The sequence below is a fragment of the Danio rerio genome, chromosome 6, assembly GCF_049306965.1.
Source record: "Danio rerio strain Tuebingen ecotype United States chromosome 6, GRCz12tu, whole genome shotgun sequence".
In the NCBI taxonomy this organism is placed as follows: Eukaryota; Metazoa; Chordata; class Actinopteri; order Cypriniformes; family Danionidae; genus Danio; species Danio rerio.
This window is the reverse complement of record NC_133181.1, coordinates 58,934,726-58,957,500: the sequence shown is the minus strand read 5'-3', so window position 1 is coordinate 58,957,500 and position 22,775 is coordinate 58,934,726. Positions and strand designations below refer to the sequence as shown.

The 22,775-nt window shown below is 37.2% G+C and overlaps 1 protein-coding gene across 19 annotated transcripts in view; it reads right to left on the bottom strand.

Annotated features, from left to right (window-relative positions):
• The window catches only part of LOC137496031 (uncharacterized), a 166,689-nt gene that overhangs the window by 95,083 nt on the left and 48,831 nt on the right, over positions 1–22,775 (bottom strand). For 7 of the 19 annotated variants that reach the window (XR_012408271.1, XR_012408278.1, XM_073954769.1 and 4 more), the window contains one exon: positions 19,289–19,365. The exons of 8 other annotated variants lie outside the window; for them this stretch is intronic. The gene's annotated coding sequence lies outside the window, so the exon portion shown is untranslated. Of the gene's footprint in view, positions 1–15,783; positions 17,030–19,288; positions 19,366–22,775 lie in introns of those variants that run through there. 4 more of the 19 variants (XR_012408279.1, XR_012408275.1, XR_012408277.1 and 1 more) reach the window with 3 other exon arrangements.

Below are 22,775 nucleotides of genomic sequence, written 5' to 3'. Positions count from 1 at the left end.
AAACAGGCCAATAATGGGTGATGGTGCTATATCTATAGAAGTAATGGCTGAAAGAGACTGAAATACTGAGCCCCAAAATGAAGAAAGAGCTGGGCATGTCCAAAACATATGGTTTTAAAGTTCCTAAACCCGAATGACACCTATCACAATCTGGATCAATAGTTGGGTCGATCCGTGCGAGCCTACATTTCGACCAGTGTACTTTGTGAACCACTTTACACTGAATGAGGCAGTGATGTGCGCATAAAGATGAAGAATAAACCCTGTCCAGAACTGCCTCCCATGTATCTTGGTCTATTTCAAAAAACCTTACAGTTTTATATGTCTTAACAATAAAAAAAGAATTACTCTGGTGAGGTTAGAACACGGATCGACGGCGTCCAAACACAACGCGCTGACCACTGGACCACAATGGCTTTATTACGCTTGTGTGGCCGGAATGATATTTACACCATCATTACCCTGCAGACTGCATTTTGCTCATGAGGCTGTGAGACAACAAATAAGAAGAGCGGAGCTTCGGCAAAATAATGAATAAAAAGAGTGCGGCTATGGTCAAATAAATAAATAAAAAGTGGGACTGCTGAGCGTGCAAGCAGCTAGAAACACCGGCCCTCGCTGCCAAAAAATGGACCAGCCCACCGGAAATTCACACGGTCCTCCCGATTTGCCAATCCGGGCCTGGTTTAAGGTTTTACAATCAAAAAAAGTTCAAACCTCTTATTTAAGTGAAGTTTATTCATAAACTAATTTCGAGAGGATCACGTGCTTATGATTTATCAGGGCCAGTCTCGTATTTGCTAATCACTAATCTTCCAATCATATGAGCCCTAAGGCACCATAAATAGCCTCAGTTTTCAGTTCACTTTATCTTCGTTTGGAAGAAACCCCCCTCCTCCCCTATTCTCCTCCTTTACCTGTGATTGGGCAGCACGGTGGTCCAGTGGTTAGCACTGCGAACCACACAGCAAGAAGACTGCCGGTCCTAGTCCTATAGGACCGGTGGGTGTTTCTGTGGGGAGTTTGTATGTCCTTCCCGTGTCCGCGTGGGTTTTCCCCGGGTTCTCCGGTTTCCTCCCACCATCCAAAGACATTCAACATACATAACAATCAAGCTTGTCTAATTCCTTACGTTCCCTTAGCTACAGCAGCAGGGGAGTTCTGAGATCCACCGAGCTCGGGCTCCCTTCTTGCTCTGCCAACGGGAGGAAGCCCCGGGCTCGATGAGCCCTTGAGCTCGGGGCTCTCTCCCGGGACAGCATGCCAAATAAGCTTTGTAAATCATCAGCTAAGTGTGAACTCTTGAAAATGAGCGGAAAACACACAATGAGATTTGTATGGACAACTAAATTGTTTTATGTTCAATCCACTTCAATTTAAGGTAACTTAATAGATTTGTGTTGAGACAATGTGAATGAATAGTGTGGAGCTCTGCACTTTTTACAGTGGTAGTGTCTTGCATTTTGAATGGGCGGCACGGTGGCTTACAGTTAGCACTGTTGCTGGTTTAAGTCCCGGATGAGCCAGCTGGCATTTCTGTGTGGAGTTTGCATATTCTCCCTGTATTGATGGGTTTCCTCCGGGCGTTTCGATTTCCCCACATCTGCTATAGGTGAAGTGAATAAACGAAATTGGCCGTGGTATTTGAGTGTGAATGAGCGTGTGAGGGCATCCGCTGCGCAAACCATTGAGTATGCTGGAATAATTGGCGGTTCATTCCACTGAACTCGGAAATAGAGACTAAGCCAAAGGAATTGAATGAAAAGGACACAAATGCATTTTGAAGGGTAATTTATTTGTTTTAACTGTTACAGACTCCACTTGTCATTAATTCATGTGAAATGGTTGTAGTATGGCTTGTCACAGTGCAGGATGTCATGTCACAGTTGGTGTTTGATCGGGCACATTTACTGCATGCAACATGCTCCGAATAACAGATCCGCAATCTTGCAAGAATGAAAGGAAAAAAAGCAGGCAAATAAAGAAGAACAAGCTGTCAGCGCACTTGTCACTTCCAGCATGTCATGTTATAAAGGGAGCGTATGTGAGCCTCTGGCACTCTGACCTTTCGCAAAGCAGAGCAGAGATTCGCTAATTAACCAAGCGCTTTCTCTCTCTCTCACTCACACACTCACACACACACACACACACACGGTCTCCTTCATTAGCCAGACATGCAGATTAGGAGATTAATCTGCATAAATGCAAATGAGCTTGTTGGGATTAGCTTTTGGTCAGCTCTGAGCGCATGAAAACGTCAAACGTCATCGACTCGCTGTTTTTACGCCATGAACTCGTTCGCTGAGAAAAGTAACTTGTCAGAAATGTCATTGCAGTTATTCTCACGAATATTAAAATCCGAGCACTCGGTGCTTTGTCTCCCGCTGTGATATTTGCTCCAATCTGACACTAATTAGTGTCTTAATTAAAGCGCAGTGCTGCTGAACGTGCATACATTAAAGCGCATTAACCTTATGCATGGAGTCTGATTTTCTCACGTTGCACAAGAGCAGCAGATCTGGATCTCCTCAAGATCTACGCAGAGTTCATGTAATCTAAAACAGGCCTCGCTGTACGCTGATATTTATTTGTGCTCTTTTATAAACAAAACAAACTAATTCAGAATGTTTGCAGTTCCTTCTGTTATTAGAGATAAAAAAGAAAACCGTGCGCTTGATCCTATGATTACTGCTGCCATGCAGCACAAGAGCTTTTTTCTTATAAATTAGAATGTCGATTCATTATTTTTTTGACCATAAAATATAAATTTTCATATTTACAGTGTAAGTTCTTGTGATTTGCAGAAGACGCCTGCCAAAAGATGTTTTCAAGTCCTAAATTAAAATTGTTTCTTGTAAATTAGAGTGTCATAATTTATTTTTCCGAGCATAAACTATTGACTTATCATTGATCATATTTACATTATAAGTTCTTCAGACTTGCAGAAGAGACCCGCTATAAGTTTTACTCATTCATTGATTTTCTTTTCAGCTTAGTCCCATTATTAATCTGGGGTCGCCACAGCAGAATGAACCGCCAACTTATGCAGCATATTTTTTACGCAGCGGACGCACTTCCAGCCAAAACCCATCACTGGGAAGCTATAACTTTTATTCAGTGTAGAAGTAGTTGATCTGCTCCAAAATCTTCTTAAAAGACTCATCTGACCCCAATCATGACCCATCATTCATTCATTGATTTTCTTTTCAGCTTAGTCCCTTAATTAATCTGGGGTTACCACAGCGGAATGAACCGCCAACTTATCCAACATATGTTTTATGCAGACAATGCCCTTCCAGCTGCAACCGATCACTGTGAAACACCCATATACTCTCATTCACACACATGCACTACTGACAATTTAGTTTACCCTATTCCCCTATATTGCATGTCTTTGGACTTGTATCAGAGCACCCGCACCCAGCCGGGACTTGAACCAGTGACCTTCTTGATGTGAGGTGATCGTGCTACCCACTGCGTCATTGTGACGCCAACAGTAAGTTTAAATAACTTTTTTTTCTATTGAAATAGGTTATATAATGGAATTATTCCCTGTGATTAAAAGCTGAGTTTTATCATTATTGTCATCTTCAGTAATTATTCAGCTGATCTGAAGATCAAGAAACATTTCTTATTATTATCAATTTTGAAAACAGCTGCGCTTTTATGTGTGTAAACCATAATACATTGTTTAAATATATATATATATATATATATATATATATATATATATATATATATATATATATATATATATATATATATATATATAAAAACAGAAGTTTACATACACTCTAAAAAAAGAAATGTAACCTTTTTTTAAAAAATGTCTGATGGTAAATCATTTTACTATTTATTCAATCATTTTACTTTACTATTCTACTATTTTAGGTCCGTTAGGATTACCTGTAAATGATTTGCATTTGCTAAATGCCAGAATAATGAGAGATTTTTTTTGTTAATTTCTAGGACAGTCAAAAGTTTACATGCATTTCCCTGGTATTTTTTAGCTTTGCTTTTAAACTGTATAACTTTGTTAAAATATTTTGCGTATTCTTCCACAAGCTTCTCACAATAGTTTGAAGGAATTTTGACCCATTTCTCCTGACAAAATTGGTGTAACTGAGTCAGATTTGCTCTTACAATCTTTTTCAACTCTGCCCACAAATTTCCTATAGTATCGAGTTCAGGGCTTTGTGATGGCCACTCCAAAAAAATTCACTCTGCTGTCCTTAATGCACATTTTGACTAATTTGGCAGTATGCTTAGGGTCATGGTGTGTTTGGAAGACCCATTTGTGGTTTAAGTTTTAATTTCCTGGCAGATGTCTTGAGATTTTGCTTCAGTATTTCTCCATAATGTTCTTTCTCCATTATTATTCTATGCTGTGAAGTAGACCAGTCCCTCCTGCAGCAAAACAGCCCCACAACATGATGCTGCCACCCCCATACTTCACTGTTGGGATGGTGTTCTTAGGCTTGTAAGCTTTCCCCTTTGTCCTCCAAATGTAACACTGGTCATTATGGCCAAACAGTTCAATCTTACTTCCATCAGACCACAGGACATGTCTCCAAACATTATTACTTTTCAAAGAGTATTTAGCAAATTGATCTGGCTTTTTGTTGTTGATTCTGGCTTGTTGATTTTCCCATGTCAGAAAAGGAAGCAGTGTGTTTGAGGTTTTTCTTAAATACTATTCTACAGTTGTGCCTCCAATTAACTCAAATGTTGTCAATTAACCAATCAGAAACTTCCAAAACCTTGACATCATCATCTGAGCTTTTTCAGAGGCAGAATAATCTTACTGTATGTAAACTTGACTTTCAAGAAAAGTTATAACAATTTCTCAAAAAATATGTCTCTCGTTATTCTGCTATCAGGCAGAACAGAAACAAATGTGATAATCCAAACTTACCTAAAAGAGAAAACGTTTTGTCACATTAACATCTCACTGGATATAAATATATATTTTATTATTTTTTTTTTTTTTTACAAATAATATGCAAAAATGAGTGTTAAATAAATGCTTATTTTAAATAATGTGTTCCTTTGCCAGAAGGCATTGTGTCCCGAGGAGAACGGAAGGAGAATTAAATTGGAGTGGCCACAGAGAAGCTGGGCGTTTTTCAGGCTGGAATGTTAAATAAACAGTGTGCTTTTGTGTGGCCGCGCCGCCGTGTGAAAAGGTGGAGTGAGGACAGAGCGTTAACAGCGGCGGCTGGAGGCTGTCAATAGCCTGAGCAGGACAACCGGGTGCTTGTGTTCATTAGTGGAGTGAGAGGGTCCTGAGAAGCATTTGATCTCATACTGAGAGCCCACTGAGATGCAATCGCTAATTATCATGATCTAATGGCTGCTCCGCGTGAAGGAGCCAAACCTGGATCCCCGCTGTGACCCTTCACACACACTCACACACACAAACACAATTCCCTTCACATTCATGACTGCGATACACACACTCCAGCCAAACATTTAGCACAGCTGAGGTCAAGTTCACAGACAACTTCACTTTTGTAGACAGCTGCTTTCTAAGGAAGCATCAGTGTTGAAAAAAGTTATGTCTGCTTTGATCTTATAATCTCATTTAGAGCGATCACCAGTAAAAAAAAAAAAAACATTATCAAAATCTCAGGAACTGTCTAGCTAAGTGTTACCATAGCAATGATAACCAGCCAAAAACACCCTAGCAACAATGCAGCCCTTAAAACCACTGTAAACTCAACTACTGTTAAGCCTGATTTATACTTCTGCGTCAAGTGACCGGCGTAACCCACGGCACAGGCAACGCGCGTGGCTGTGCATTTATACTTCTGCACGCTGTCTCTGTTGGTCTGCATTGACACTTCTGAAACGCTAGTTGGCAGTGAGGTGTAAATGTTCCTCTGTGTCGAGTTTCTTCGCTGCTTTTTTGCTTTTCCTAAACACTTCCGGGATGTACAAGTGGCTCAAACTCGCTCATTTTGAGGCAGGAACCGGCGGACGTGCAACAACTTTAACTATGAGGTAAATACAAAACAAAACTTTCCATCCAGAGCTCCTCCACGGGACATCACACTTGTAAACAATCGCTACATTGGGCTAGCGCCATTCGCGCGGCTCTCGGTCCCGCCCCGACTCGTCAGCGCTACCAAGCCGACCAATCACAGAGCTTGCGCTATGCGTTGTTGCGACGTGTAGTTACATTTTTTTGAGAGGTGCACATCAGTGACGGTGACGGCCACGGCGAAGGGCTATGCGTCAGCGCCGTAGCATACGCCGGTGTTTGACGCAGAAGTATAAATCAGCCTTTAGGCAACACCTTAGCAACCACATAGCAACATGCAAAACCCTTCATAACACTTAAGCCTGGTTTATACTTCTGCGTCAAGTGACCGGCGTAACTCACGACGCATGCAACGCGCACAGCTGTGCATTTATACTTCTGCGCGCTGTCTCTGTTGGTCTGCATTAACACTTCCGAAACGCTAGTTGGCAGTGAGGTGTAAATGTTCCTCTGTGTCGAGTTTCTTCACTGCTGTTTTGCTTTTCCTGAACACTTCCTGGATGTACAAGTGGCTCAAACTCGCTCATTTTGAGGCAGGAACCGGCGGACGTGCAGCAACTTTAACTATGAGGTAAACACAAAACAAAACTTTCCATCCGGAGCTCCTTTACGGGACTCCACACTTGTAAACAATCGCTACATTGGGCTCACCTCCAGCTCATGCCATTCGCGCGGCTCTCATCCCGCCCAGACTCGTCAGTGCTACCAAGCCGACCAATCACAGAGCTTGCGCTATACGTGTTGTTGCGACGTGTAGTTACAATTTTTGAGAGGTGCACGTCGCCGACGGCCACGGCGAAGGGCTATGTGTCAGCGCCGAAGCATATGCCGGCGTTTGACGCAGAAGTATAAATCAGCCTTTAGCACCTGGCTAGCAATGCTCTTGAAACCACTTTAAACTTCATAGCTTGACAACACCCTATCAACATCAATCCAATGAAAATACCTTAGCAACAGGATGGCAGTACAATTAATTCACTTTGAACTTATGAAATGCTTGGCAATACCTTAGCAACAACATAGCAACATGTCAAAACAATCATTAAACCTTAGCAACAGACTTGCAGTTTCCTTTAAACCACCTTTAACAACCTATAGCAATATACTTACATCTCAGATCTAAAGTTCTAAAGGGAGTACTATTATAGATTTAATTGATAAACAAATGCATAGAACAGCCAATTCTAATTAAAATGTAAAGTTGGAAAGATGTGTTTTTGCAGCAGAAGAAATGTGGGTAAATGTGGATAAAGAATAAATTTCAGACTATCAGAATCAAAATCAGATCATACACAGGATGCACAGCAAAATGTTACAAACATTATTACTTTCTACATAAATATAAACACCACTGCCTCCGTACCTCATCTCGGGGGGCTTTTTTCAATTTGTTCAGGACAATCTGCATAAGTTTAATGTTATTATCATTAGTATTATTTATTATATGCATATTATAATGGTTTAATTAAAAACAAGTTTAGATCATAGACTAAAATATATGGACGTAGTATCCGTGATGGTACCCATAGGTTTCTGAACACTGCAAAAGAAGCTATAAGTAGGCGCGGCCAACCGTCGCCATTTTGTTCGCGCGGCGGGATACCAAACAAGGGCATAGAGGCAAAGAGTGAGCGGAGCTACAGACACATGCTGGCATTTTGCTTGGACCTGCCTTAGACAGACTTTACATAGGGAGAACGCTTAATACTTTATTTAAAAACACTATCATAACACATTGAGCCATTAAACTTTGTTCTTGTAGCATTTTTCTACAGGAGGAAAACGTGAATTACTTCCAAACACTTTAGATATATAGTTTGTGTTAGTAAAATCAAGACTACTGATGAAATCCAGGCATAAAACTGTTTGACAACGCTTCAGATGACTAGCTAATCAGTCTGTCATACTCTGGAGTGCTTTACAGCTCTTAAGAACATTATAAATGATCTTAAATAAAACAAATACATTTATAGAGAAGGTATATAAGTATAATTCCACTCACCTGGGAAACGGAGGCCACGTGAATAGTTTGTGAGCAGAATTAAGTGCGCAAAGCATGTCATATCATCTGATAATCGTAGGAAATATTTCCAAAAGATTTTCCCAGAGATGGGTTGCGGCTTGAAGGGCATCCGCTGCGTAAAAACTTGCTGGATAAGTTGGCGGTTCATTCCGCTGTGGCGACCCCAGATTAATAAAGGGACTAAGCCGTCAAGAATAAATGAAATCCAAAAGATAACTGACTGTGTAAAGCCACATAAAACACAACACAAAAATATGATGAATATGTCGAGTTCAGCAGCTAATCAGCCGGAATCAGCTGAGGTGAAGTGATGGCGAACTGCGAGACCTAGCTGTCACTCAAGTGGCCACGCCCTTAATTATGCAGACTTAATATAACTTTACACTGCAATAAAAGCTTTTCTTGCTCAGATTTTTTGTTGTGTTTCTAGTCTAAATATCTAAAATTTCTTGTATCAAGAAGCATTTTATAGACAAGCAAAAAATATTGTCTTGTTTTGAAAAATAACATGCCAATATTAAGTGAGTTTTTCCTTAAAACAAGCAAAATAATCTGCCAATGAGGTAAGCAAATTAATCTTGTTTTTTTTTTCTTTTGACGTAAGATTATGTTGCTTACTCCATTGGCAGATTATTTTGCTTGTTTTAAGGAAAAACTCACTTAATATTAGCATATTATTTCTCAAAACAAGACAATATGTTTTGCTTGTCTAAAAAATTCTTCTTGATTTAGGAATTTTTAGATATTTGGACTAGAAACAAGACAAAAAATCTAAAAAAGCATTATTTTGCAGTGCATAAAGTAAACAGATGAGTTATAAAAAAAAAAATCACCACCTCACAGTTGTCATGAAGGGTAATATTAGCTTTATGAACCAAAATCGTTCTTTGTACCAGCCTGTAAACACCTTTTTTCTGCTGTAAAGTCGGCCATTCTAACAGTGGGGTCAACTGAAATTTTCTCCATATGGAGCCAGGACTAGCGATGAATTGCAGTTTCAGTTACGGCCGTATTAGCTTCATGAGGGAGAGCGGGAGGTAGTCACTTGGTTTAGATTTGTCCACCCGTGGGGTTTTGTAATGCAATAATGTGCACCTTTTGTAAAGCTGCTTTGAAACAATAAATATTGTGAACAACACTATACAAATAAACTTAAACTGAGTGTCGCTAAAATGATTAGGTATGTAAAAACACTCTGAGCAAACGCTTAGCAACACCCTGACAACCAGACACATCTCAAATCCAAATATTTGTCAGAAAATGTTGTTTCAGCCACTGTAATAAGTGCTTTCTCTCGCTCTCATCGCTATTTCTCCATCACGTAACCGGAGCTGGCAGCAGGCGTGTGTGGGATGCCAGACCAGGAGTCCAGACCCTCGAGGTGCATTAGTGTCTCTGTGCGTGTGTGTGTTTGTGTGTGTGTTTCCATGACTTGTGAAAAGCGCTGTGTGCGGGATGGTAAGCGAGAGGGACAGTCGTCAGAGCGGCGGGTGTGCGCACCACTGACACCTGTCACCACAGCTTACTGTGAAGACCTGCTGCCCGACACCTCCAGCGTTCCCCGCGCCCCGCCGCAGCTGCCCCGCCACAGACCGAGCTTTACCCGGCTCCCAGCGCGGTTGGCGGGCAGAGGAAAGCACGGGACGGGGAATGTCTGCCTCGGAAGAAAGCGCGCCGTGTCCTTCAAAACAACATGCCCTGGAGAAGCAGAGGACCAGAGCGCAGCAACAGAGAGATCATTCATTTGAGCTGTACGGCGTGTCTTACTCAGATTAAACGGAGGAAATTAACAATCAGAGATTTGTTTGTAAATACACCAGATGTTTCGGATGCAAATGAGTTCATAGATGGCATCCCAGAAGAGTTTAGAAAATGGGAATGTGTTGCAATGCATTCTGGGAATTTGGGATACATGAACTTGGATCCCATTGATCTTTAAAGGTTTACTGTATAATATATACACTCACCGGCCACTTTATTAGGTACATCTGGTGTACCAGGTTGGACACCCTTGTACCTTAAGAACTGGCTTAATCCTTTGTAGCATAGATTCAACAATGTACTGGAAATGTTCCTCAGAGATTTTACTCCATACTGACATGATAGCATCACGCAGTTGCTGCAGCTTTGTTGGCTGCACATCCGTGATGTGAATCTCCCATTCCACCACATCCCAAATGCTCTATTGCATTGAGATCTGGTGCCTGTGGAGGCCATTTGAATACAGTGAACTCGTTGTCATGTTCAAAAAACTAGTCTGAGATGATTCACGCTTTATAACATGGTGCGTTATCCTTCTGGAAGTACACTGTGGTCATAAAGGGGTCACAACGATACTCTTTGACGGCTTTGATGCTCAATTGGTGCTAATAGGTCCAAAGTGTGCCAAGAAAAGAAAACATCCCCTACACTATTACACCATCACTACCAGCCAGAACCAGCCCCGTGCACACAATTTCCAAGGGGCATGTGCAGGATAAAATTTTAGAAGAGATATTGGGGGGTGGGGGAGCACTTTCTATCCTAGACTAAAAAGGGCATGTGCACTGAAAGGTTGAGCCCTATGTGTGCACGTGCATGACCTGAACAGTTGATACAAGGGAGGATGGATTCATGCTTTCATGTTGTTGACACCAAATTCTGACCGGACCATCCGAATGTGGCAGCAGAAATGGAGACTCATCAGAGCAGGCAACATTTCTCCGATCTTCTATTGTCCAGTTTTGGTGAGTCTGTGTGAATTGTAGCCTCAGTTTCCTGTTCTTAGCTGACTGGAGCGGCACCCGGTGTGGTGTTCTGCTGCTGTAGCCCATCCGCCTCAAGGTTGGACGGGTTGTGTGTTCAGAGATGCTCTTCTGCAGACCTCGGTTGTAACGAGTGCTTATTTGAGTTACTGTTGCCTTTCTATAAGCTGGAACCAGTCTGGCCATTCTCGTCTGACCTCTGGCATCAACAAGGCATTTGCGCCCACAGAACTGCCGCTCACTGGATATTTTCTCATTTTCTGACCATTCTCTGAAAACCCTAAATATGGTTTAGTGTGTCTGTGTGTATACTGTATGTATATTTATTTATTTATTTTTTAATTTCCCAAAATGATGATTCACAGAGTAAAGGTTTTTTTTTACACAGCATGTCTGATACTATGTTGTCTTCTAAGAGAAAGGCTTATTTGTTGTGCTCAGCATAAATAGTACACCCTATTTTGAAAATGTAGATTTTTATCCATTTAGTTAATACAGATAATATATTTTGGTGCATTTAAACAAAACAGATTTATTTAACAGATATATTTATTAAAATACCATTTTAGTCATCAAACATCTTTAGAAATAAACATCCATCTTAATTAAGTTTTAAACTCACTAAACAAACAATTTTTCATTATGATGGTTAAACAGTTAAATTTGTAAAAAAAAATATATATATATATATCATCCTGCTTTGACAAAGAGATGACAAAGATTATTTGAAGTTTTCTGTGTTGAAGAAATAGAGATAAGGGCAGAGAAGAGGAAAATACTGTGTAAACAACATCGAAAACTCAAAGGAAGTGGCCATTCAGAGGCGTATCAAAGGGCAAAACATCTCATAATATACTTCCTGAATATACGTGAAGAATGAAACATTTTTTTAATGATGTGTTATCATACAGGAAAATAAATAAATGTCTCAAGCTAAATTGATTTTTAAAGAAAAAATAAATAAAATGGAAAACATAATAAAAAGCAAATTTAAGTTATTCTAAAATAAAACACTATAACAAAATAAAATAAAATAATAAAACAAAATAAAATTATGAATTAAACTAAACTAAATTAACTAAACAAAAATTAATTCAAACAATTAAATGTAAAAAAATACATTAAATTTTATTTTAAAATACGTTTAATTAAACTGAAAAAAGACCAATAAAAAAATGAAAAGAAAAACAAAAGTAAATATAAAAATTACATAAAATAGAACAAAACAATTATTTTTATTTAATTGATAAAGAAATTTAACAAATTTACTACATTAATTTAATTAAATAAAAACTAAATTAAATTAAATAACCAAATTAAATAAAAATATTAAATTTAACTAAATTAAATTTGAAAAATGGAAAAAAAAATTTAATGAATAAAAACAAATGTAAATTAAATAAAAACTAAATAAAATATTATATAATATTAAATGTATTAAATGTGTTATAATATATATATATATATATATATATATATATATATATATATATATATATATATATATATATATATATATATATATATTTCTTCATTAATTTATTCATTTTCTTTTCGACTTTTCTCACTTTATTAATCTGGGGTCGACATATCGGAATGAACCGCTTACTTATCCAGCACATGTTTTATGCAGCGGATGCCCTTTCATCTGCAACCCATCTCTGGGAAACACCCATACACACTCATTCATACTCATACACTATGAACAATTTAGCTACCCAATTCACCTGTACCGCATGTCTTTGGACTGTGGGGGAAACCGGAGCACCCGGAGGAAACCAGGGAGAACATGCAAATTTATATTAAAAAAAATAAATTTTAACAATGAAAAATATAAACTTTAATAAAAAAATATTTAATATAAAAAGATTTTATTAAATATAAAAAAAATGAAAAATAACAAATTGAAAAAAATAAATGATTAAATAATTAATAATAATTTATTAAATAATAAATAATTAATAATAATTAAATTAATTAATGAATAGGGAAAAAATTATAATAACAACCTAGGTACACTACTTTATGGTGTCTGTTAAATATTATCCTTTTGGTAACACATGACTTCCCTTTCCTGGACAGCCATGAGTCACAGAGAAAAACAAGAACACATGCTGCCATTGTTAAAAGTGTGACTATGATTTTATACCAACATGCGTGTATATGCGTGCTGTATATTTGCACACGCACACAAAAACTGTTTTATCCCACACTGCCTGCGCTGATGACCATAAAACAACAAGCGGCTCGCAAACTGACAGGCAGGATTTCAAGAAGCAACAGATAAGATTCAGAGCACGGATTACATGTTCTCTGCACACAACTTCTGTCTTCACCTCTGGATTTCACAGTTTACAAAGCGACAAAAGCCGCCCTCCACACACAGGCCTGCTGACAACATTTCCCACAATGCACTGAAACCCAAGCACTGAACCATGAATGTCTTCTTCAATGCAATGCAATGCAAAAAAAATTTTGAAGGGGGGGGGGGTCTGCATTTAGACGCTTATGCCACATCTGGTGTGATCACAGCATTACAAACCTGCTGTTTTATAAACGTTTTAAACTTGTAAAAGTCCCAGAGAGTTAAACAGATAGCTTAATCATAGTTTTTTTTTGCAAAAATAAAGTTCTGTGGATGTGTGAATACATGTTATTATAGAAACACGGTGCATGCTAATCAATTTGGTGGGCGGGGAAAACTGCACTCCTACGTCACATTGCGGTGGGCCTCAAAATCACTGGGATTTGGGGCCTATTTTAACATCAGGAAATTTTTAAAAGAGACTTGTTGTCTTTGTGTCACTCCAATAAGACAGTGGACACACTACACCTATACACAGTTCTGTCCAAACAGCTTACAAAAAGTTGATTTTTATCACAAGTGGCCTTTAAGGGGGCTATTAATATTCAACTTAAAACGGCAAGTTAGGGTAATTAGGCAAGTTATTGTATAACGATGGTTTGTTCTGTAGACTATCGAAAAATATTCATATAGCTTTAAGGGGCTAATAATAATGACCTTAAAATGTTTTTTAAAAATTAAAAACTGCTTTCATTCTAGCCGAAATAAATCAAATAAGATTTTTTCCAGAAGAAAAAATATTATCAGATATACTGTGAAAATTTCCTTGCTCTGTTAAACATCATTTGAGAAATATTTGAGTATAAAATTCACAGGAGGGCGAATAATTTTGACTTGTAGGAACTGTAGGAGCCGTGACGCAGGGTTGGAGGTATGCAGCGAGGTGGAAATCTTTTTCCTTCTTTCTGCCGTAAACAAGACAAGTCACTGCAGGCTTTTTGGAGATGTTCACGCATGACAGGAGCGAAACACTGCGCTATTACTGCTTTATGAAGTTTAGCTGCACTTACTGACCTGCAGCATTCAGTTTGGCTCTGAGCCGTTCAGATGAGGAAACATGCAAACCATCCTGTTCGCTGAGCTGCTCGTAAAACTTTTACAGCTTGATTCATAGCATTGGTAGATACGCTCTGGCAAACAACAAACAAGCACACTTCAATGCATACCTTCACTTTTCCTATGTGCATTTTATATATTATATGGGGGTGGAAACACGGTGGCTTAGTCGTAAGCACTGTCACTTCACTGCAAGAAGGTTGCTAGTTCGAGTCCTGGCTAAGGCAGTTGGCGTTTCTGTGTGCAGTTTGCATGTTCTCTCAGTGTTGGCGTGGGTTTCCTCCGGGTGCTCCGGTTTCCCCCACAGTCCAAACACATGTGCTATAGGTGAATTGAATAACCTAAATTGGCTGTAGTGTATGAGAGTGTGTGTGAATGAGAGTGTATGGATGTTTCCCAGTTCTGGGTTGCGGCTGGAAGTGTAAAACATATGCTGAAATAGTTGGTGGTTCATTCCGCTGTGGCAATCTCTGATGAATAAAAGGACAAAGCGGAAGGAAAACGAATGAATGTATTGTGAAATATCATTTATTTCTATGACGAGGTGGAATTTCCAGCATCATTACTCCAAACTTCAGTGTCATGTGATCAGGCAGAAATGATTCTGAAATGATGAAATATTTCTGATTGTCAATGTTAATGTGTCACTCATAAACACAAGATTTTTCATTCACAAGATTATTGCAAGTCTTTATTGGTTTCTTTTAAAACTATGAAAAATAATAATAAATAAAATAATAAGCATATACACACACACACACATATACATATATATATATATATATATATATATATGTATATAGGTTATATATATATATATCCACATACATACATACAAACACAGATATACATAAATATATATACATACATATATAGATAAATAAATACATATATAGATAAATATATACATATATATATATATATATATATATATATATATATATATATATATATATATATATACATATATATATATATACACATATATATATATATATATATACACATATATATATATATACATATACATATTAAATATGAATGTATGTATGTATGTGTGCATATATATATATATATATATATATATATATATATATATATATATATATATATATATATATATATATATATATATATATATATATATATATATAAATATATATATATATATATATATATATGCACACATACATACATACATTCATATTTAAGTTGATACATTACCCAGGGGGTAGCTTTTAGTGTAGTTAACGTACATTTTAAGAAGAGTAGCTAATAGCTTAGCTCACTACATTTTTCAAGTATATAGTGTGTGTTTATGTATAATATATATATATATATATATGTGTGTGTGTGTGTGTGTGTGTGTGTGTGTGTGTGTGTGTGTGTGTGTGTGTGTGTGTGTGTGTGTGTGTGTGTGTGTGTGTGTGTGGAAACATATATATAAAATACTTTACAATAAGGGTTATATATATGTATCGTTTTACAATAAGTTTTTTTATTATTAAATAAGAATAATATTATTTTAATAAAACAATTTAAAAATGTTTTTATATAAAATGTATTTATTTTCTGTAGAGGTCAGTATATAATATACATGTATGTACGTATACAGTAAGTGTATTTGTGCATAGTTGTTTGTCTGTTTATATTATTTTGTTTAGGTCCAATACTATTCACTCTGTAAGTTTCATTTAGTTGTTCTCCCTCTGTCTATTCATATTGCTTTATTTACAAAATCTGTAACAATTAGAAAAGTGCAAAAATACTTCAACTGTTTATTTTAAAGTCAGAATTCTTAAACCCCTTTAGAATTTTTTTCTTAAATATTTTTAAAGAAGAGATTTAATCTTTTTAAAAAATATTTCCCAAATGATGTTTAACAGAGCAAAGAAGGATTCACAGTATGTCTGATAATATTTTTTCTTCTGAAGAAAGTCTTATTTCTTGTTTTATTTTGGCTAGGATAAAAGCTGTTTTTATTTTTTTTAAAAACATTTTAGGGTCAAAATTATTAGCCCCTTTAACCTTTATATATATTTTTCCCAATAGTTTACAGAACAAACCATCGTTATACAATAACTTGTTATTGTTATTGTAATGTAATGTTATAGTTACTTGTTTTTGTTAGTTTGTTTTGTTTTTTAAATAATAAAATGTCATTTGACGATAAAAATGCAGTCATTTATTTTATGCTAAGTCATTTATTTTATGCTTATTTACTATCAATTGTCCAAAAAACAAGTTAAAATCAAGTTAAAATTAAAACGTAGTTAGGTCCCTAAAAATTGCATTGTTTTCAAGAAAATATAACAATTAGTTTTAAAAAAAATCAATAGCAATCTACTTTAGCAACCTTGAACTCTTTAAAACTTTCTCTTTGGCTTGCTTGACCGGCAAAACGTCCACAAGACTCCTCCTGCCATTTCACTTCTACACATTCATCTACATGAGAAATCCTCACACCTGCCTCAACGCTGCTTCTTCCCATCATGGGACGCTATTATCTCTGAACGCAAACCCACACCTTCCCCAAACACGCACACACGCATACACACACTCCCCCTTCTCCTCTCCGCAACACGCCGTCCTTTGATGAGGAAAAACTGGCAGTAAATTCCAGCTCTTTCTGCGAGCTCCTTCTGCGATTAGCGAGGTTAACAAGCTTCCCCAGCTTAAGCTAATGAGAAGCGTCTATATGCAGGGGTCACTGCGGGCCCCCGCGCGCACACACACGCACACCCCTTCCTCTGCTTCTCCTCTTTATTCCTCCTTTCTTTCTGCAGCCGTCCGTCCTGCTGGGGACAGATGGGGGTTCTCATTAAGACAGGATGTACCAATGCGCCGTAAACCACTCTTTTTTCCTCTTTTTTTCTTCTGCTTTCTCTCTCTCTCTCTGAGAATCTTTGGTCTGCTGGAGATCAGTTGCAGATGTAGAGCGACTGGAAGCAGACACAGTGTCGGCCATCGCAGAAGGATCACCGCAGAGAGAAACAAACAGCTAAATTTACACACGGGACAGTTCTTATCGTGTTCTGGCTTTATAGGGTTATGAGTTGGCAATATGGCTCTCAAGGGACTGTTTTGCAACTGGAACATCCCAAATTGGAGTTGTGTCTATTTACAGTCTTTGTTGTTTGCTTTGACCTAAGAAATTAGAATCCACTCCATTTTCCTCATCACTATCCAGAAATAAAGGTATACGAGCTGTCACGGGTGTGGTACCTTTTCAAAAGGTACAAATTTGTGCCTAAAAGGTCCATATTAATACCTCAATACATATTAGTACCTAAAAAGTACAAAAGTGTTCTTCCTAAAATTTGTAGGTACTAATATATGCTTTTGAGGAACCAATATGGACCCTTCAAGTACAAATGTGTACCTTTACAGGGCTCGAAATGAACCTATCTAATAAATAAGCTTAAATCGAAATCGGATTTTCTATTAATTGCACAGCCCTACTTGAAGGAACACATTTGACACTGTTAAGGTACAGAGTGTCTTGTCACTGCAGTGGTACCGTCATAGATCAGATTTGTACCTTTGAAGAAGGAACAATATTGTATCTGCAGATTTAAAAACCAAAGGTACACTTTGGTTTCCCATGGTGCACATCATGTCCTTGAAGGTACAAAATGCAATGATACAAATTTGCATCTTTGTCTTAAGGCTCAATTCTGTTCCATAAAAAGGTGCTGCCCCAGTGACAAGGTTTTGTACCTTCTTTGGTACAACATTGTACCTTTTTTTTCTAAGAGTGCATCGACTTTATGGTCCTCCTGAAATCAAAATTAAACATTTTCTTGGCGATGTAACAACCAGTACACTCAAAAAAAAAAAAAAATGTTTTGCAGCTTGTTCAAACTACTCAAATAAAATGAGCTGAAACAACAAAATTCTTGAGATTTCATTGGTACAACTTAACTGTTTTATGTTTAGTCTATTTTAATTTGTAAAAACTAATAGGTTAACTTAATTCCTTCATGTTGTCCCAACACAAATTGATAGTGTGGATCCCAGCATTTTCTACAGTGTATATTACTCATTTATTCATTCAAAAAAGATTTTTTTGCTGCTTCTCCAAGCCTCTTATTTAAAATGAGTTGAAACGGCACAATTCTTGAAGATTTTGGAGGTTCAATCCTCTTAAATGTGTAAAAACAATTAATTTAACTTAATTGATTTGTGTTGGGAAAACATGACAAAATTGTGTGGAACCCAGCATTTTTACAGTGGTCATTTATTCATTTTCCTTCGGCTTAGTCCTTTATTCATTAAGGGTCACCACAGAGGAATGAACCACCAACCATTCTAGTATATGCTTTACACAGCGGATGCCCTTCCAGCCACAACCCAGTACTGGGAGGCACCCATACACTCTTACATTTATACTCAGACACTACGGCCAATTTAGTTAATAAATTCTAATTCTTCTATGTGTTTGGACTGTGGGGGAAACCGGATCACCCAGAGCAAACCCAAACCAACACGGGGAGATCATGTAAACTCTACACAGACATGCCAACTGGCCCAGCTGGTACTCGAACCACCAACCTTCTAGCTGTAAGGCGACAGTGCTAACCACTTTGCCTCCCCTTTTTGTTCAATCAATGAAAATAAGTATTGGTCCAAATATTAAGGACAAAATATATTATCTTGTGCTTCTATTCAATTTTAATGAATGTGTGTGTGAGTAAATGATGACTAATTTTGGGTTGAACTACGCCTTTAACTGTGTAAATCTCTATAAAGTAGAAAAAGTTTTTTGTTTTTTTTTGGGGGGGGGGGGTCTTCTGATAGCAATCTTTTTTTTTCTTTACTGAATCTGAGTGGTCTCTGTGAGAGTGTTTGATGAGTTTGCAGATGGAGCGGTGCAGTAAATCAGCTGTCAGTCAGCAGCAAACTGACTCCACACAGCAGCACAGACAAGCCTCTGCCTGCCGCTGTGTGCATCTGTCACACATTCACATGGAGAAATGATAACACACTCCATGCTGAGTAACAGGAACACACACACAATAATGCAGCTTGTTTTTGCCATTTTAACATCTACTCACATTTTAAGTGTGACATGTTGAAATGGACCACGGGACTCTCAGCAGCAGAAAGCATCATAGTTGGTAAACATGGAGGACTGTTAAAAGAAATGCAGGGTTTCACACAATTCATTCATGCTGTCCAATTAAAAATGATTAAGTCAATATAACAAATTTAAGTGGGTTGAACTTAACCAGTTAAACTCTGCTGTTATTTTAGGATTTCTGCCTGGATTTTGCCTACTTAAATTTAAAAGCTTCCCAAATCCACATGCAGACGTGTAAATGCAAAAAATTGGTATCATTAAAAAAAAAAAAAACTTTGAATTTTCATAAAACACTATTGAAAGTGTTTTTAATATCTGTATATGTTGCCTGTGTTATAATAAACCCTTAAAAAAAGAGGCGCTTTTTGTATATAAATATATATTTTTTTTTATTGACTCAAATTTGAAAGTGTACTTTTTAGGTTGTGTGTGGTCTAGCATGCTGTAATTAATTTTGGTGGTTCCTGCACATATCTGTAATCATAGAAAAAAAAGAAAAATGTCTCCATCATAATCTATGCGAAAGATATTGTATTCCAACTGGTGAGAGGTGCTGTACAAGCCACAGGGATCGATCATTGTTTTCATATTTCACTATTCTTTTGTTTGATCAAACATAATTCACTATGTTTGGACCACGTCAGACATATAAAAGGAGTACTTATGCACATCACCTCAAAAACAGAGGACAATGGCCCTGAAGCGCACAGCATAAGGTAAGAGATGACAGCTGTCTGTGCTATCTGGGGCTGCTTATTGATCATAAATGTATTGTTTTCACTTCTGCGCCATGGAAACACCGCGATTCATTCGGCAACTGTTTGATACGTGAATATAATTCAGTAAAAAGAACGCTAGAACCGTGTGAGCACCGGCAAGAGCTTTCATTTGAGCTATAACTTGTACATGTGTCATATGAAAAATATGAAAATGAACCAATGTTCAATACCCAGCTCGGGTATCCAGAATACTGTGTATTTAAGTGTAAATAACTTTTGTACAGTAGAATAAAAACCAAAGGGATGCATATGTGCATAAAATATAGATTCTACACTTTCAAACGAAACCACTTAATGGGCAATCTCACGGCAATTCGTAACTTTTTGATTTAGTGGCTAATTCGTATGAATTCATACGATCAAACTTGTACAATTTAGAACGATTTGCTCATCACCCAATGACGGTTTGGGGTTAGGGGTGGGTGCCACGCCTCCTTTTTAAAATCGTACATTTTCGTACGACTGAACTCATAGGAATTTGTACGAATTAGCCACTAAATAGACAAAATGTAAAATACGTGCGTTTACTCGTGAGATAAGGCTGAATGTAAAATAGCATGGTCATTATTGTATAAATACATATTTTTAAATAATACTAATAACTTTTAATCTTTAATAAATAATCTAATCTTGCAGTGTGACTATTGCAAAAACATTACGATATCAATGCTAAAATATGCATAAATTATAATAAATTACATGAAAAAAACAAATAAAGTGCTGTTTACAGAAATTAAACAATCAAATGTAAAACAACATGGTCATCGTTGTACAAATTATTATATATATATATATATATATATATATATATATATATATATATATATATATATATATATATTGTTACGGTCCCTAACTTAAATAAGACTCGTGACCAAAAGACAACGTAACATAATAAACAACGGCCAAAGTGCTCCAGCTAAATTATTTACTAATATAACATAACCAACAAAACAATCCAAATTGACAAGAGATGGGGAGCCCAACAACATAATAAAGAACAACCAAACAAACCTAAAGCAGGTTGGAGCTCCCCACTCCAAACAAATATCAAAAGGAAAGCATAAAGGAGAACACAACAATAAAGCCGTCAAAGACTGTGGTGACGTGGAGGAATGAGGGGTCCTAGAAGTCCGCTTCCCTTCGTTTTAAAGGCCTGACGCCACCAGATTAACCAATAGAAAACTGAAAAGGGAAAAGGACAAACAAGATCAATTGAAAGTAATTATTAATGGCAGGAGTGAACGCCACACGCAACATATATATATATATATATATATATATATATATATATATATATATATATATATATATATATTAATCTGTAATAAATCATCTAATCCTTTGATGTGACTATTGCGGATACATGCATTGCGATATCAATGCTCAAATTATATAGAAGCATGTTTGACATGATTCCATATGCGGTGTGAAATGCATGCAATAAAATTGCAGCCTTTGCATTTGGATAACAGGGTGAAAAGCTCAATCGACGTTGTCAGATGAGCCTAATGCCCATATTATTTATCACATATGTGTACATAACACTGACACAGAGCCATGTCTGAGGTTGTGCATGTATATATGTGTGTCTTTCTGTTCATATTAAACTCATGCGCTGTCGCTGAAGGGTGGACGTCAAACACGATGGAGGAAAATGAAGAGAGAATAATGAGGACGGCTGTAATGATAATTCAATTAAGAGGAGCAGGAGGAAGCTTCTGTTCGGATGTAATTGAGTGCAGCTCCTCTGGCAGGAGGCGTGGCTTCAGTCCTGAGGGCGGGTCACTTCATTAACTAATTAATTCGCTAGACTCATCTGCATAGCCAAAGGCCTGAGAGAAAGACAATCAAAATCAACTTCTTCTGATTCACTGGAAGCTTTTGACCTTCCCGTGTCTTGAATTATACGGCTCCGTTTCAGATCCTTGTGAGCGGCCTAGAAGGCACAATAAGCGCACTTCTGATGTAAAACTGGTTTAATTAATTTGATTTGCTAGATTTTTTTAAATAAAATACATGTCTTTATTCAGTCATTTTCCTTAGGCTTAGGCCTAGTCACTGATTTAGTAGTAAAATAAAATAAAACAAAATGTGCATTTCTTCATGTTGTCCCAACACAAATTGATAGTGTGGAACCAGCATTTTCTACAGTGTATATTACTCATTTATTCATTCAAAAAAGATTTTTTGCTGCTTCTCCAAGCCTCTTATTTAAAATGAGTTGAAACGGCACAATTCTTGAAGATTTTGGAGGTTCAATCCTCTTAAATGTGTAAAAACAGTTAATTTAACTTAATTGATTTGTGTTGGGAAAACATGACAAAATTGTGTGGAACCCAGCATTTTTACAGAGTTCATTTATTCATTTTCCTTCGGCTTAGTCCCTTATTCATTAAGGGTCACCACAGCGGAATGAACCACCAACCATTCTAGCATATGTTTTACACAGCGGATGCCCTTCCAGCCACAACCCAGTACTGGGAAGCACCCATAAACTCTTACATTTATACTCAGACACTACGGCCAATTTAGTTAATAAATTCTAATTCTTCTATAGCGCATGTGTTTGGACTGTGGAGGAAACCGGAGCACCCAGAAGAAACCCAAACCAACACAGGGAGGTCATGCAAACTCTACACAGACATGCCAACTGGCCTAGCTGGTACTCGAATCACCAAC